Source organism: Bombina bombina, chromosome 5 (assembly GCF_027579735.1).
Source record: "Bombina bombina isolate aBomBom1 chromosome 5, aBomBom1.pri, whole genome shotgun sequence".
NCBI lineage: Eukaryota > Metazoa > Chordata > Amphibia > Anura > Bombinatoridae > Bombina > Bombina bombina.
This window is the reverse complement of record NC_069503.1, coordinates 109,508,549-109,523,577: the sequence shown is the minus strand read 5'-3', so window position 1 is coordinate 109,523,577 and position 15,029 is coordinate 109,508,549. Positions and strand designations below refer to the sequence as shown.

At 40.3% G+C, this 15,029-nt stretch overlaps 1 long non-coding RNA gene across 1 annotated transcript in view; it reads left to right on the top strand.

Annotated features, from left to right (window-relative positions):
- Window positions 1-15,029, top strand: part of LOC128660040 (uncharacterized) — an 88,090-nt gene that overhangs the window by 32,196 nt on the left and 40,865 nt on the right. The gene's annotated exons all lie outside the window — the stretch shown is intronic.

Sequence of the window (15,029 nt, the reverse complement as noted above, 5' to 3'; positions counted from 1 at the left end):
AATTAAAAGAAGGAGGAGCACAGAGTATAGAGGACTTTCCAGAGAATTACAGAAAAGCTGCCAGATCAATATCTTTGTTTAACCCTTTATGTATCCAGAATGTCTCTCTTTTGCGCAATTCTAAGAGTCTACTACCTCCTCGTTTGTCCTGATATACTTGTTCTATAGCTTAATTCTTGTATCTCTTTTTTGTTTAGCTTTTAATGTATCGTTTTCATTTTCAGCTGGTGTTTCTGTCAGTGTTTTCTTTCCATGTACAAGTTTTTGTCTATCTAATTTTTTTTTTTGTTTAAATCATTTTTATTGAGGTTTATAAAGGTGCGACATACAAATAAAAGTAATATATAACATCACATATTAAACTTAATTGTAGCAAAATATACAGTGGTTTCCACTTCCAAAGAAGTGGTATTCCTTGGTATGTCATAATGAAAGTCCCAAAACAAAACAGACCTCTTACATTTTTTACTTTTTTGCATTACAACATTTCTTCAATAATTAAATAACAGTGAAACATAAAACAAATATGTCTATCAAAATATATATTATAGGGATAATTGAATGAATGAAAAAATGGATGGAAAAAGGAATAGAAATGGAAATTGTTTAGTAAGTAAATAGATGAGTTTAATTATGATTGTATTTGCGGTACATATCAAGGGAAACCGCTTGAAAACACTTCCAGCATAACTGCGAGTGCCAGAGTGTATTGATGGGGGGGGGGGGAGGTGCTATATAAGAATATAGAGATTATTGTTATTATTGTGAGGGTGGCAGAGGTCTTAAGCCAGTCACTATGCTCACAACTGACTTATGCTATTATGATGAGATAGCCAGCCCAACAAGGTCTGAAAAGAATGATCTATAACACAAGTAAATATCTCAAGGTAGGATAGAGGGGGCAGTTTGTAATGAGAGATACATTTATATAAAACGTATATAATAGCTTAATGTAATTGCAAAACAGAAACTTTATGTCCTCAAGAGTAACCTATAAGTGACATATAATGTTATGATAAGATTGCTAACCATGTACAGTTTAAACAAAGCACCCAACAGTTTCGGCCATAGTTAACCTCTGACACGTCAGAGACCACATAGCAAAAACTTAAGCTAGACAACTTGAACACATAATTGACATATATTGTTATGATGAGACTGCCAATCAGAAGTAGTTAAAACAAAGCACCCAACAGCATCAGTTATAGTTAACCTCTTATACATCAGATTACACATTGCAAAAACCTAATTTTATTATATTGACTTATATGGGAACTTTTGGTTGCCTCTATGAGGGAATTAGTATAGAAATACTTTAGGGGTGTAGAACGTGTGTGGAATACATTACTTCAAGTTAACCAGTAAATTAGAAGTTATAATAGAGAGATGTAATCAGTACTAGATAGATGCTGCACTACAACATACAAGTAATAGGATTCAGCCTGAGGGGCACGGGCCCTATGCCCCAGCGCAAAGTGTGTGTAAATAAGTATTATTAATTAGCCACCGTACTGATAAGTCCATCCGGTAAAACTAGTGAATTGTCATGAAGTTTACAGGATATATATAAGCCCCGTGGGAGGCTGCATATTGTCAATAAACATAGTGGTGACACTATCCTAGCCTTATTTCATTCAGCAAGTTAGTCACGTGTTTTCACATATCAATAAGTGTTAAGATAACAAAAGCCCAGGTAAATAAAATAGTACCCCTATGAATATATCCATATTAGTGATATTGAACTAAACAGTAGATATATACAATGTGTAACATTATTCACTTTATAGCTAGCTATGTTTATTCTAGATATAAGCCAAAAGGCACAATGAACAAAACTAGAAGAGTAATAGATATTGAAATATAAAACTGTCTCATATAACTCTAAGGAGTTCTTAGTGAACATGAATTGTTGCAGAGTAATCTATACTTATCACCAACTGAGTAGATATGCAAGTTTCAAAGGTGTCACTAGAGACCAACATAAAGGGCTTATAAAGACAACATCAAAAAGTCTCATATTTGGGGGGGCGGGTCCGAGCACCGACCAAGATGGCTGCTTTTAGCCTAGGCTGAATTCTGGAGCTGAGGGATCTGCTGTCTATCGCTTCACTAGCATATAACTCAAGCCCTAAATTGCAATTGATTTGTAGTTTAGTGTCTACAGAACGGACTCATATGCTTTTTGATTTTGAATTCCAACAAAGCAGACCGGAATAAGTGAGGTGCGCAGCAGAGGCCTAGTAGTAGACCTGACTCCTCATTTGCCCTCCCTAAATCCTGATATTACAGGAGTAACAGCCTTACGAGCTGTCTTGCTATTTGGAAACGTAGCATTAGCGATTAAAAGGAAACAGCTTCTATCTATTATTATTCTAACGAGAGCAGCAAAACTGAATCCAGCTATGGAAGAGATATCCCAAGCGTTACAGACTTTGCTGGATCAGTTTGAAATTCAGATGTGCGACACTATAAAGGAGGCAATGAAACCCCTACACCAGGGAAAATCTACCAGTGAGTTGTATTGTCAAGTCCCTAAAGGAGACCACAAACTTAGAGCGGTTGCGAGCTGGCAGGGCTTGGAGAGGAGCAACACCTTGGCGGTTCGGGTCTCGGGTGTGTGTACCCCACTACTCATGCATCAATTCTCACCTACCACGGCAGCCCTTATCCCAGACCTCACAGAGAACCTAATGGAGAGGCAGAGAGCAGACAGTACGGAGCGGCAAACATTGAGGCCACAGAATTTCACAACGCTCATACTGACCGACACCATGCCCAAATTTGTTTGTGACCACGCAGGGTCCTTTGTGGGGAGTGATGCGGTCTATCAAGTGGGATCATGTAACAAGCCTATTATCCGCAGCCAATTTTGGATGATGCATAATCTGAGGCTACTTCAGTTCTGTCGCTCGCCTAGTTGGACTGACAGCCCCAGCGACAAAATAACTTTGAGACTGTCATCTGAGCGGATACACATTATGCAGGACAGACTTGGGCTCTTAGAGTTCATAGCCATAATGTATGCCATCTGGTATGCAGCCAACGAGAGCCGGCTAGCGTGGAGACTTGGAGTTGGTTGAATATCACTCTCCATGGTGGATGTGCACTTGGTGGGTCATAGCCACGATGAATCCCAGATTTGCATAATATGACTGTAACTGGACATTATGAAGGTTGTTCTCTCATGTACTTATCTAGTTATGTGCTTTTATACCTCTTATAGTCATTAACATCGAGATATGCTGCAGTGGTTTGTCTGCCGTTTTAGGAGTGGGTAATGTGTAAATTGTCCTTTTTTGAGGTAGAGGTGGGTACATGCTCTTGTGTATACGTTTGTCTGCAAACCCTATGTTTCGTTTATATAACTTTTCAGACTGGTATTTTTGCACTTGGTTATGGTCCTTGGAAAAATGTTTTTTTTTTCTCGTTTTTTTTATTTTATTGTGTGACAAACTGTAGATTCTTAGTTTCACCACTAGAGGGGAGACACGAACAAGTTTAGTTGAAGCCAGTCCTATACAGCAGACGTGATTTTGGTATGTATGTTTATGAGCTGTACGTACCAAGCCACCAATTCTATCATAAGTTTGCAAATTATTTCATATATGTAGAGGAAATATTTTTGTTTAATTGTTACAGTTAGCTAAATTGTTTATACCCATCTAGAGATTAGAGAAAACTCTAGTTTATTGACCCTTATCTACACTGGTTTTGCCCCCCTGTATTTGTGGCTCCTTTAAATTTGGCTCCACCCCCCCCCCTTTTAAATCTTTGTTTAATTAGTAAACAGCAGAACACAGATTCCATAGAATCCTTTTCATATAATTTTACAGTTGTGTGTGTTACTCCTAAAAAAGAAATTTGTTTTTGATGGTTATATTTTCTTTATAAGTTGTATATGTCATAGTTATAATTACTATGCTCCAATAGCACCTATAAGGTCCTAAAGGGCCCTTATATTAAAGTAACCTCCCTCTTATCTAGTATTATGGTCTTGTTAGAGGTCCAAAAGTGGCCTTACTTATGGTATGGAGGTAGAAAACTGAGGATTAACATTTGATATTTCTTCTTTTTATTCTATGTTGTAAGTATCATTTAGACAGTTGGTTGCAATATTGTATTCTATATTAGATATGTGTACGTATTTGTCTACATGTCATTCCATTGCTATGAAATATGCTGTCTGTTTATTTTAGTTATCTAACAAAGAAATTGCTGTATGTCTATTTTTTTTATCCTCAATAAAAATTATAAATTTGAAAAAAAAAAAAAAAAAGTCTCATATTTTGTGCCAAAATAAATGCTCAGGAACGAGTAGTAACAGTCCGTGTCTCAAGTTGTAACCGTAGGTTCTGTATAAGAATAAGGCAGTTCCCAGGACCATGCTCTAAAATAAGCCGACTATTTGGGGCCATATAAGATAGGTCCGGGTATAACCGACTCCCGGTCTCACATTTCTGGTCTCCTAGCCAATGCCCTTAGGGTGCAAAGCTTCTATACTTGGCTGAAGAGGCCACTCGGGGGGACAATCTGGAGGGTTGCCCTTCTCGTCGGTACCTGCAGTGAGATTAACAGGTGTGGGCTCACTCATTTTGTCGGCTGCAGTATCAAGCAGAAGAAGAGCTCTCCACGCGTGACAGCCAGCTGCAATCGCCATCTGCCTCTTAGCTGTAAGTGTGTTCGGGAGCGAGGCGCAGTCCGCTCAGGGGTCTGGCTCAACGAGCATGACAAGGCAATCTTCCGTTGCAGCCTCCGCAATCTTACCCCCCTCACAAACAGCTCGGTCTTTTTGGCTGCATAGAGGAGACTCGGCATAGTGAGATAGTTCAGGCAGGGAACACAAGGGCCCAGGAGTTGGTGATGCGGCATAAGTACCCTGATCCAAGACAATGTTATCAGCAGGCAGGATAGGGGTAACAGATATAAATGGGCTTATTCCAGCACAGCACTCCTCCAGAGCCAATTCCATCCTCTCATAGTGCTTATGTAGGAGCTGCGCCACAGCCCGCTCCCAATCTCTAAAGGCCTCCATCTTGGTCATAATTTTAGAAGAATTCTCTTGTTCAAGTTTGTCCACTTGTACGGTTGTTTGGATCCTCAATATTAGTAGGGAACATGAAGGCTCCTTATAGCCCTAAAAGTCAACATTATAAGGGTAAATAAACACTTTAAGGCTAGTTAAGGCCAGGAGCTATACACAAGTGCGTCCGTCTCTCTCTGCAGTTGGCTCCGCCAGTCTTGTCTATCTAATTTGATGGCTTTCTCATATGCCCCCTGAACTATCTTCGTTGAATAGTGTTTCTCTGCAAATTTATCTTTAAGGCATTTTGCCTCTGCTTCAAAGTTGTTAATGTCTGTACAATTTTGCCTTAATCTCTGAAATTGCCCGAACGGGATATTTTCTATCCATTTCGAGTGATGGCTACTTCTTGCATCTAAATAACCGTTGGTATCAGTGGTTTTTCTATAGAGTTTACTACATATACTCCCATTAGAGATGTACAAAGTGACATCTAGAAAGTCGATAGAGGATTCTTCCAGTCTTTGGGTGAAGTTGAGATTCTTGCAGTTAGCATTTAGCTCTTGTACATATGTATTCCACGAGTCTACTTCACCATCCCAAATGACCAGAATGTCGTCTATGAACCGATGCCAAAAATTTACATTTCTTCTGTTAAGTGTGATCAGTCCACGGGTCATCATTACTTCTGGGATATTACTCCTCCCCAACAGGAAGTGCAAGAGGATTCACCCAGCAGAGCTGCATATAGCTCCTCCCCTCTACGTCACTCCCAGTCATTCTCTTGCACCCAACGACTAGATAGGATGTGTGAGAGGACTATGGTGATTATACTTAGTTTTATATCTTCAATCAAAAGTTTGTTATTTTAAAATAGCACCGGAGTGTGTTATTATCTCTCTGGCAGAGTTTGAAGAAGAATCTACCAGAGTTTTTGTTATGATTTTAGCCGGAGTAGTTAAGATCATATTGCTGTTTCTCGGCCATCTGAGGAGAGGTAAACTTCAGATCAGGGGACAGCGGGCAGATGAATCTGCATAGAGGTATGTAGCAGTTTTTATTTTCTGACAATGGAATTGATGAGAAAATCCTGCCATACCGATATAATGTCATGTATGTATACTTTACACTTCAGTATTCTGGGGAATGGTACTTCACTAGAATTACACTGTAAGAAATACATAAAGCTGTTTAATAACTAGAGATTATGTTTAACGTTTTTGCTGGAATGTAAAATCGTTTTCATTTGCTGAGGTACTGAGTGAATAAATGTTTGGGCACTATTTTTCCACTTGGCAGTTGCTTAATCTGTTTTCTGACTGTTTCTGTTCTCCCTCACTGCTGTGTGTGAGGGGGAGGGGCCGTTTTTTGGCGCTTTTACTATGCATCAAATATTTCATTCAGCAACTCATTGTATTCCCTGCATGATCCGGTTCATCTCTACAGAGCTCAGGGGTCTTCAAAACTTATTTTGAGGGAGGTAATTTCTCTCAGCAGAGCTGTGAGAATTATAGTTTGACTGAGATAAAAAACGTTTATTCTGTAATTTGTTTCCTGCTTTCAGAATTTGTTATCTTGCTAATGGGATTACACCTTTGCTAAAGTTGTGTTGTTTACAAGGATTGAGGCTATAACTGTTTCAATTTATTAATTTTCAACTGTCATAGATCTTCTGTGCTTCTTAAAGGCACAGTACGTTTTAATATTATTCTAATTGAATTGTATTTCCAAGTTGCAAGTTTATTTGCTAGTGTGTTAAACATGTCTGATTCAGAGGATGATACCTGTGTCATTTGTTGCAATGCCAAAGTGGAGCCCAATAGAAATTTATGTACTAACTGTATTGATGCTACTTTAAATAAAAATCAATCTGTACAAATTGAACAAATTTCACCAAACAACGAGGGGAGAGTTATGCCGACTAACTCGCCTCACGTGTCAGTACCTACATCTCCCGCTCAGAGGGAGGTGCGTGATATTGTAGCGCCGAGTACATCTGGGCGGCCATTACAAATCACATTACAGGATATGGCTACTGTTATGACTGAGGTTTTGGCTAAATTACCAGAACTAAGAGGTAAGCGTGATCACTCTGGGGTGAGAACAGAGTGCGCTGATAATATTAGGGCCATGTCAGACACTGCGTCACAGGTGGCAGAACATGAGGACGGAGAACTTCATTCTGTGGGTGACGGTTCTGATCCAAACAGACTGGATTCAGATATTTCAAATTTTAAATTTAAACTGGAAAACCTCCGTGTATTACTAGGGGAGGTGTTAGCGGCTCTGAATGATTGTAACACAGTTGCAATACCAGAGAAAATGTGTAGGTTGGATAAATATTTTGCGGTACCGACGAGTACTGAGGTTTTTCCTATACCTAAGAGACTTACTGAAATTGTTACTAAGGAGTGGGATAGACCCGGTGTGCCGTTCTCACCCCCTCCGATATTTAGAAAAATGTTTCCAATAGACGCCACCACAAGGGACTTATGGCAAACGGTCCCTAAGGTGGAGGGAGCAGTTTCTACCTTAGCTAAGCGTACCACTATCCCGGTGGAGGATAGCTGTGCTTTTTCAGATCCAATGGATAAAAAGTTAGAGGGTTACCTTAAGAAAATGTTTGTTCAACAAGGTTTTATATTGCAACCCCTTGCATGCATTGCGCCGATCACGGCTGCAGCGGCATTCTGGATTGAGTCTCTGGAAGAGAACATTGGTTCAGCTACTCTGGACGACATTACGGACAGGCTTAGAGTCCTTAAACTAGCTAATTCATTCATTTCGGAGGCCGTAGTACATCTTACTAAACTTACGGCGAAGAATTCAGGATTCGCCATTCAGGCACGCAGGGCGCTGTGGCTAAAATCCTGGTCAGCTGATGTTACTTCTAAGTCTAAATTGCTTAATATACCTTTCAAAGGGCAGACCTTATTCGGGCCCGGGTTGAAAGAGATTATCGCTGACATTACAGGAGGTAAAGGCCATGCCCTGCCTCAGGACAAAGCCAAAGCCAAGACTAGACAGTCTAATTTTCGTTCCTTTCGTAATTTCAAAGCAGGAGCAGCATCAACTTCCTCTGCACCAAAACAGGAAGGAGCTGTTGCTCGCTACAGACAAGGCTGGAAACCTAACCAGTCCTGGAACAAGGGCAAGCAGACTAGGAAACCTGCTGCTGCCCCTAAAACAGCATGAATTGAGGGCCCCCGATCCGGGATCGGATCTAGTGGGGGGCAGACTTTCTCTCTTCGCCCAGGCTTGGGCAAGAGATGTTCAGGATCCCTGGGCGCTAGAGATAATATCTCAGGGATACCTTCTGGACTTCAAATACTCTCCTCCAAGAGAGAGATTTCATCTGTCAAGATTGTCAACAATCCAGACAAAGAAAGAGGCGTTTCTACGCTGCGTACAAGAGCTCTTGTTAATGGGAGTAATCCATCCAGTTCCACGATCAGAACAGGGACAGGGGTTTTACTCAAATCTGTTTGTGGTTCCCAAAAAAGAGGGAACTTTCAGACCAATCCTGGACTTAAAGATCCTAAACAAATTCCTAAGAGTTCCATCGTTCAAGATGGAGACTATTCGGACAATTTTACCTATGATCCAAGAAGGTCAGTACATGACCACTGTAGATTTAAAAGATGCTTACCTTCACATACCGATTCACAAAGATCATTATCGGTACCTAAGGTTTGCCTTCCTAGACAGGCATTACCAGTTTGTGGCTCTTCCATTCGGATTGGCTACAGCTCCAAGAATCTTCACAAAGGTTCTGGGTGCTCTTCTGGCGGTACTAAGACCGCGGGGAATCTCGGTAGCTCCTTACCTAGACGACATTCTGATACAAGCTTCAAGCTTTCAAACTGCCAAGTCTCATACAGAGTTAGTGCTGGCATTTCTAAGGTCACATGGATGGAAGGTGAACGAAAAGAAAAGTTCACTCGTTCCACTCACAAGAGTTCCCTTCCTGGGGACTCTTATAGATTCTGTAGAAATGAAGATTTACCTGACAGAGGACAGGCTAACAAGACTTCAAAGTGCTTGCCGCACCCTTCATTCCATTCAACACCCGTCAGTGGCTCAATGCATGGAGGTAATCGGCTTAATGGTAGCGGCAATGGACATAGTACCCTTTGCACGCTTACACCTCAGACCACTGCAACTGTGCATGCTAAGTCAGTGGAATGGGGATTACTCAGACTTATCCCCTTCTCTGAATCTGGATCAAGAGACCAGAAATTCTCTTCTATGGTGGCTTTCTCGGCCACATCTGTCCAGGGGGATGCCATTCAGCAGACCAGACTGGACAATTGTAACAACAGACGCCAGCCTTCTAGGTTGGGGTGCCGTCTGGAATTCTCTGAAGGCTCAGGGACAATGGAGTCAGGAGGAGAGGCTCCTGCCAATAAACATTCTGGAATTGAGAGCAGTTCTCAATGCCCTCCTGGCTTGGCCCCAGTTGACAACTCGGGGGTTCATCAGGTTTCAGTCGGACAACATCACGACTGTAGCTTACATCAACCATCAGGGAGGGACAAGAAGCTCCCTAGCTATGATGGAAGTATCAAAGATAATTCGCTGGGCAGAGTCTCACTCTTGCCACCTGTCAGCAATCCACATCCCGGGAGTGGAGAACTGGGAGGCGGATTTCTTAAGTCGTCAGACTTTTCATCCGGGGGAGTGGGAACTTCATCCGGAGGTCTTTGCCCAAATACTTCGACGTTGGGGCAAACCAGAGATAGATCTCATGGCGTCTCGACAGAACGCCAAGCTTCCTCGTTACGGGTCCAGATCCAGGGATCCAGGAGCAGTCCTGATAGATGCTCTGACAGCACCTTGGGACTTCAGGATGGCTTACGTGTTTCCACCCTTCCCGTTGCTTCCTCGATTGATTGCCAGAATCAAACAAGAGAGAGCATCAGTGATTCTAATAGCACCTGCGTGGCCACGCAGGACTTGGTATGCAGACCTGGTGGACATGTCATCCTGTCCACCTTGGTCTCTACCTCTGAAACAGGACCTTCTGATACAGGGTCCCTTCAAACATCAAAATCTAACTTCTCTGAAGCTGACTGCTTGGAAATTGAACGCTTGATTTTATCAAGACGTGGGTTTTCTGAGTCAGTTATTGATACCTTAATACAGGCTAGGAAACCTGTTACCAGAAAGATTTACCATAAGATATGGCGTAAATACCTATATTGGTGTGAATCCAAAGGTTACTCTTGGAGTAAGGTTAGGATTCCTAGGATATTGTCTTTTCTACAAGAAGGTTTAGAAAAGGGTTTATCTGCTAGTTCTTTAAAGGGACAGATCTCAGCTCTGTCCATTCTGTTACACAAACGTCTGTCAGAAGTTCCTGACGTCCAGGCTTTTTGTCAGGCTTTGGCCAGGATTAAGCCTGTGTTTAAAACTGTTGCTCCACCATGGAGTTTAAACCTTGTTCTTAATGTTTTACAGGGCGTTCCGTTTGAACCCCTTCATTCCATTGATATAAAGTTGTTATCTTGGAAAGTTCTATTTTTAATGGCTATTTCCTCGGCTCGAAGAGTCTCTGAATTATCAGCCTTACATTGTGATTCTCCTTATTTGATTTTTCATTCGGATAAGGTAGTCCTGCGTACTAAACCTGGGTTCTTACCTAAGGTAGTTACTAACAGGAATATCAATCAAGAGATTGTTGTTCCTTCTTTATGCCCAAATCCTTCTTCAAAGAAGGAACGTCTACTGCACAACCTGGATGTAGTCCGTGCTCTAAAATTTTACTTACAGGCAACTAAGGAATTTCGACAAACGTCTTCTCTGTTTGTCATTTACTCTGGGCAGAGGAGAGGTCAAAAAGGCTTCCGCTACCTCTCTTTCTTTTTGGCTTCGTAGCATAATTCGTTTAGCTTATGAGACTACTGGACAGCAGCCTCCTGAAAGAATTACAGCTCATTCTACTAGAGCTGTGGCTTCCACTTGGGCCTTCAAGAATGAGGCCTCTGTTGAACAGATTTGCAAGGCTGCAACTTGGTCTTCGCTTCATACTTTTTACAAATTTTACAAATTTGACACTTTTGCTTCATCGGAGGCTATTTTTGGGAGAAAGGTTCTTCAGGCAGTGGTTCCTTCTGTATAAAGAGCCTGCCTATCCCTCCCGTCATCCGTGTACTTTTGCTTTGGTATTGGTATCCCAGAAGTAATGATGACCCGTGGACTGATCACACTTAACAGAAGAAAACATAATTTATGCTTACCTGATGAATTCCTTTCTTCTGTAGTGTGATCAGTCCACGGCCCGCCCTGTTTTTAAGGCAGGTAAATATTTTTTAATTTATACTCCAGTCACCACTTCACCCTTGGCTTTTCCTTTCTCGTTGGTCCTTGGTCGAATGACTGGGAGTGACGTAGAGGGGAGGAGCTATATGCAGCTCTGCTGGGTGAATCCTCTTGCACTTCCTGTTGGGGAGGAGTAATATCCCAGAAGTAATGATGACCCGTGGACTGATCACACTACAGAAGAAAGGAATTTATCAGGTAAGCATAAATTATGTTTTTTATGTTTAAACTTAGAGTCATCATAGACCATATCCTCCTGAAATGCTCACATATACAGGTTCGCGAAGTTGGGCGCAAATGTTGTGCCCATTGCTGTCCCTGTACTCTGCAAATAGTATTTTCCTTCAAATTTAAAATAGTTGTTTTGTAAAATATACCTGATTGATTCCAATATAAAATTTCTCTGGATTCGAGCAATGTGGTTAGCAGTATCTAGTGATCTTCTAATAGCGTTAATCCCACATTCATGTGGGATTGATGTATACAACGCCATCACATCAAGTGTTGCCCATTTGTATGTGGGCCTCCATTCTAAACCCTCTATGATTTGTAAAAGATGAGGAGTATCCCTCAAATATGACCGTAGATTAACAACCATTGGTCTTAAAAACAGATCTACATATTCTGAGAGTCGTGATGTAAGGGAGTCTATTCCCGAAATAATGGGTCTGCCAGGGGGTTTATCTAGGCTCTTGTGGATTTTAGGCAAGTAATAGAAGAGTGCCATCTTTGGTTCATCGTTGGCTAGATACTTCCTCTCTCTTTCAGAGAGGACTCTATTTTGATAACCATTGTTTATGTGTTCCATATATGATTTTAGGAATATAGAAGTAGGGTCACTCCTCAAGACAACATATGTATTGGTGTCTGATAATTGACATTTTGCTTCCTCTAAATAATCTGTCCTGTCTAGAATCACAATCCCTCCTCCCTTGTCGGCCTCTAGAATTACAACCTGTTCATTATCTGTTAGTATTTTTAAGACATATTTTTCTTTAATACTCAGATTATGATTATGGATCTTATAGTTGTTACATAAATCCATGCATTCTTGGATAACCTTATCTTTAAATAAGTTAATATGTTTTCCTTGCGATTGAACTGGGAAAAATATAGACTTTGGTCGTAGACCACTATTAGTTATACTCAGTTCCTCTAGTACCTCAGAGTCCTGATCTATTCCTAACTCGGTAGAGAGAGAGAATTCTAATTGAGAGGGGTAATTATTCCCACTTTCCTTATCTAAGTCCATTAAAGCTTCTAGTGTTTCCATATCTGCTTGTGTAAGATTATCAAATTTATGAGACTTTTTTTTCTTTCTCAAAGTGTCTTACCAATGTAAGTTTTCGTATGAATTTGTTTATATCAATAAACAAGTCAACCCTCTTTTTAATAGATTGGTCTCCTCTAGGCTGAGTATATGTGTAGATAGATTAAAGATTTTTATAGTTTCTTCCTTTGTCTCATTTCCCTGCATCTTTTTAAGATGAGATTTTCTTCCAGCTCTACACCCTCTTCTTCTTCTTCCATGTGATTTTTAACATGTTTTAAAAGGCTAACAAAAACGATGTTAAATACCTAAGTTTTTGTTTTTGCCCATAAGCAAAATGGAGATTGAGGGTCTGTAAGGAGGCTAATTAGCCTCAGTCTCACGCATGTATACATCTAGGTTGGGGGACGGCCCATGCCTCTGATGAAGTAACCCATTGGTTACGAAACACATTAGGCTCCGCCCCACCATACATCACGACACTGCACGTAGTGCTAACACGGAGCTGCATAAGGACTCGGCTGCTACACAATTGACTCTAGTGCAGCAGCTTAGAGAATATCCTTTGGTGCTCCTTAGCTGGAATATTGTATAAGAGTGATTTAGCCGGCCCAGGTTTACGATCTGAAACACAGGATCAAACAACCGGTCTGACTACGGCTCTATGGTTGTATATTTTTAAACTTTATGTGTGTATGTTTTTATAATTGCCTACTCATGAACTAAAGTGGGATTCTTTTTATGTTAATGTTATAAGCAAACGATTAAATATTTGGTTACACCATATATAATTGTGTTAGTGGTGTGTATATATGGTAATATTGCATACTAGCACACAGGTCTTTTCACTCCCCTATCCACTGGTATTAACCCATATTTTGAGAAATACTATTGCAATTTGGGACTCTTAAGAAGCACCTGAGGAACCATGGACAAACAAGAGGACCGTAAGGAGTGAGACCACACTAACGCAAGTGCCTTTCAAATACCTCATATCGTGAGGGTATATCAGGTGAACGTGGATTTTTCACCTTGTTAATTATGCACAAAGTTTGAAAGTATTACACGAAGTGTGCCTTTGTGCGCCTGTCTTGTTCCATACTTCTACCTCCTCTGCAAATGAAAGTGATCTGCCATCTGACTCAGGCACACACTGTACAAACAAAGTGCCAAGCCTGTCTCACACTGTGGTTTAGTGCACACTCAGAAATCCTCTCAAATACTAATACTTTACTCCTTGTAATAACATTTCCCCTGCTCAATTAGCACTCTGCTGTAGTACCCACTGGTGGCTGCCAAAATGTAATGTAAATTTTTTTTTTTAGTTCACCCCTGTCACCCCCTGATGGCGGCCCTGGTTTTATATAATGATTAGAAAATATTGTTCTGTATTTTGTTATGATAAAGATAAAATATTTCACTTCATATAAGAAACTGAGTTTATGTAAAAAAAAAAAAAAAAACCTCCACTGTACTTATTTAATTTGTTTTCTATATGTTTATGCTGTGTTAAAGGATCAGTAAACCTTAAAATTAATGTTATATAATTCTGCACATAGTGCAGAATTATATAACATTATATTAGCCAACCATTATTGAACATAATATTGGTCGGGCCGGGCTGTGACTATACAGCTGGCCCGATGCGCTGAGGAAAAAAAACAGACCCGCTCAGCAGAGCCCAGAGAGCGGGTCTGTAAAACAGCATTTTTTGCTAAAAATAAAAAGGCAATATTATGTTCAATAATGGTTGGCTAATATAATGTTATATAATTCTGCACTATGTGCAGAATTATATAACATTAATTTTAAGGTTTACTGTCCCTTTAATGTATTGCTTAGTTTTTCCATTAAAAGGGCTAATTTAATACATTATAATCTACTGCAGTTTGTAAAATGAATGTTTGTAGCAGAACCAAGCCATATTTTCATGCTGGAGGAGGTCTGTCCAAAAATAAATTTGTGGGGGCTGTTCCTGTTATCCAATGAGCAATAGCTTTTTAAGTATCAGCCAATTAGAATCCTGTATTTCCCTATAGGTTTATAATTAACTGTAGAGCCCAGATAAACCATTTTCATTTAATATTAGTGTGAAGCTGCTATTTGCTCCAGTAATAAATATCACTCGGCTTATGGCCCTGTTGTATCAGTCTCATCACATTTACTGATCTAATCATAAATATCTTGTGATCTGCATATTATTTATTTCTAATAAGGTTATTTTATAATACATTTCTTATTTCTATTAGCTGCACCTGTTTATCATCAGAACGTTTATCCCACTGATTTGTGACTGATTCTTGTTGTTAGTAAAGACCTTAGTAAGTGTATTCTGCACCTTCAGCTGATGCTGTTTATGTCACATGATCACAAACTTAAAGGGACAGTGTCCTGTAAATTTGGTTTTCCCTTAAAATA